Source organism: Dermochelys coriacea, chromosome 2 (assembly GCF_009764565.3).
Source record: "Dermochelys coriacea isolate rDerCor1 chromosome 2, rDerCor1.pri.v4, whole genome shotgun sequence".
NCBI classification, from domain to species: Eukaryota; Metazoa; Chordata; order Testudines; family Dermochelyidae; genus Dermochelys; species Dermochelys coriacea.
This window is the reverse complement of record NC_050069.1, coordinates 15898695-15902038: the sequence shown is the minus strand read 5'-3', so window position 1 is coordinate 15902038 and position 3344 is coordinate 15898695. Positions and strand designations below refer to the sequence as shown.

At 42.8% G+C, this 3344-nt stretch overlaps 1 non-coding gene across 1 annotated transcript; it reads right to left on the bottom strand.

Annotated features, from left to right (window-relative positions):
- Positions 1–1792: 1792 nt before the first annotated feature.
- LOC119852399 lies at positions 1793–1907 on the bottom strand. Its single transcript, XR_005291651.1, has one exon. It is a non-coding gene; the product is annotated as a U5 spliceosomal RNA (small nuclear RNA).
- Positions 1908–3344: the final 1437 nt, after the last annotated feature.

Sequence of the window (3344 nt, the reverse complement as noted above, 5' to 3'; positions counted from 1 at the left end):
GGGCAAAATGTGGGTGCCCTTAAGTTGAGCCAAGTTCAAAAATCAGGCCTTTGATCTAGGCACCTAAATTTTGGAATTTGGCACCTCAGCACCTCTGAACTCCTTTAGGAGCTGCTGATATGCAGCACCTGTGAAGAGCAGGTCACTTCTTGAGATGCCTAACTTTTGGCACCCAAGTTTGACCTGAGTCTCCAGAGCAGTCAGCAGGGCTCCTTCATGAGCATTAAATTCACACACAGTTGAACAAAGAAACCCATGCAACTGACTGTCCGCACTCTATTTTACAGTGGTCCATAGCGACATCCTCTCCAGGCCACTGATTAAATATGCAGAGTAGAGTCTTCCTAGTTTCTCACTCTGCTCATTCGCAAACCTGATCACGTTCATCCCCCCCAAAAAAAGGCAGCCTCCATCACCCTCCCAACAGAGATTGAATAGCAAAGTGCTGCAGTGCATGCTTATTATAATCTAAAAAACAAAGAAACTTAACTTGCTTTTCTTACCAAAAATAAAAAAAAAGTATAGCACAGTACATTTACCTCCAGCTCTGGAGTCTGCTTCGGAGCTTATTATAACAAAACATTTAAACAAAGATTAAAATGGACAATAAACTTCATGATAGGGTGACCAGATGTCCCGATTTTATAGGGATAGTCCCGATATTTGGGGCTTTGTCTTATATAGGCACCTATTGCCCCCCCCACCCTGTCCCGATTTTTCACACTTGCTGTCTGGTCACCCTACTTCATGATCAGTTTGTGTTGTAGCTGTCCCCTTCCTATACCCTTTCTTTTCCCTTCTCTTGCTGTGTGTTACACACCACTATCCAGGCAGTGCAACCTAGGGGTCAGAACAGGCATCTGGCCTAGTGGTCAGAGTGGAGTCAGAATGCAGAACTGGAGGCATAAGTCAGGGGAGAGGCGAAAGGTCAGAGCCAGGAGTTCTGAGGAAGGTAGGCACTAGGGTTGGAACAAGGGCCTATACAGAAATCAGATCTGGTGCAGCTGCAGGCATGGAACACACTGAGCAGCAACTGTGCTGTTGTGGCTACAAGGCTTAAATAGTGATCTGTTGGCTCTTCTGTCCAGTCAGGGAGCACAGGAACTTAGCGAGGGTTTATTGGGCCCAGCTGAGCTCATTGGGTCACCAGGAAACTGCACACAGAGCTAGCAGAGTTCCCGATACGATCTTAGCTAATTGCCCAGATGATTCCAAATGCATCCCCATGCTTTTTATTACATCATGCCCCTAGAATGCTCAACTATTCCTTCTATGGCCTGATCCATAACCCACTGAAGTCAGCAGAAACACTCGCATTGACTTCAATGTGCTTTGGATCAAGTCAAGTCCCTCTTGAAAACTCATCTCTCCCGGGATGCTCCCAACAAAGCAATTGAGCATTTTCATTATCTTGTATCGTTACCTTCTAGGTATTAAAAACCCGATATACCTGATCCATTGTGAAGTGCGTATATAGATAAACTGTAGTAGCTGCATTAATAGTGTGTCTCATCTTTCCATGCCATGTCTCTTCTCCGCTCCTCACCACCCTACCACTCATTTTGTTCAATTTAGAGTGTACTCTTTTGGGCCAGGGTCTTTTATTTCTTCATGTCCTGTGAAGCACTTAGCACACTGCTGAATGCTATAGACTAATAAATGATGCTACAAGCAGTGAAGTGTAGGTGGGGGCTCTGGATGGACTCCCATTGAAGTCAACGTTGGGTGTTACTCTTTGCTGGTTTGAGCAGGCAGTGATTTGCCACTTGTGAGGAAGTCAGGCTGGATGGCTGCAGGAGAGTGGAGTAGCTGTTCAAAAAATTGAATAGAAACTCATAAATGTTTCTCTCCATGGAAATGGTTAGTAAAAGGCGAAAGATTTATACAATCTAAAGAGAAGGAAGACGGGTATGTTAGCCCTAGAATGATAAAGGCCCTTTTTCCTATAAGCTGAGAAGGGGTTACCTAATGTCAATTAGGGACATATGAGTCCAATTAAGAGCTGCCTGAGACCTTTTAAAAACCCCTCCTTAGCCGAGGGGAGTAATGCTCTGGGTAGCAAGGAGATAGGCTTCTCAAGGATGAGAAGCTATTCTCCACGCTACAGGGGGAAACAACAAAAGCTAAGGCCTTGTTTAATACAGGAAGGTTTAGCCCTGGGGCTAGTGACAGGACAACACCCACCCTCCCCTCCAGCAAGTGAGATGGGAAGGTATCTCCCTTTGTTTTGTGTTTATAAATTTGTTTCTTTTTGTTTGGTGGAGGATGGGGGCTGCCCAGCTCTCAAGGCAGAGCATCTTCTCATGCTGCCTTCCTCTCCGCAGAATTCCAACGGGGTGCGCCTCCCAGGTTGAGAACCTCTGCCCTAAGGTACTTGTGAGGTTTTTTGCCTGTTGACATATCTCTAAAATAGAAACAATTTTTAAAGGTTGAAAATAGAAAGCATCAATATTGTTTACTTGTAAATAAAAAGGAAGGTTATATCCACAGGGTTCAAAATTCTGATATTTCACTGTGATCTTTATGTTAAAGATGAAGATGTATTAAACCTAGGATTTGCATGAATTGAAACAAGCTTGTCAACTCTTTCATATGTTAGCCTGTTTCTTGACAGGGTGTATATTTCCAAACACTGACCAGTTTCTATAATATGCTGCAAAAAAATGGAGAAATCTGAAGCAGAGGAGAAGCAAGAAGAATCTGAGATTGTGTTGTACAAAGGCCTTACCACCATATTGTAGCAGCAATATGCTTGGCAGATTCTCAGCTTGCACTCCTGAAAGAAGTTCTATATTCTGAAACCTTTGTAAGTACTTTTCCAACATTTAGGACTAAGCATGTTGCTTGTTTGGTAATCCAGTCAAATGCTGTAACAATGCTATCATCACTAACATTGCTACCTTTGAACCTTGGATCTAAGAGGTTTGCAACAGCATGTATTGGTTTGCAGCAAAATTCTTCCTATCTATGAATAAAGTCCTTCACTTTTACTTCTTCCTGACTTGAGTGGAGATGCACTTAGATTCTCAAAAACAATTGACTTAGTCTTGGCCATAAGTTGAGCAAAGTCCGATGACAAATACTTTGTCTGATTCAGTTAGTGATTTGAAGAAGCAACTTGCTGTAGAATCTTCAGAGTTCTGCAGGTGAACCTAAAGGATATCCTCACAAGTAGAGTGTGCCTTACACTTTAAGATCCTCAGTTATCACTGTTTCTTGAAAAGCTGCTTTATTTTTAATAAACTTTCAAATGACATCACTGCACTTCCCCATCTTGTTTTGCTAGAAAGGTTGTGTTTCCATTTTATTCTTACTCGACTTTTCTTCCCGCTGCTTCTTAAAGA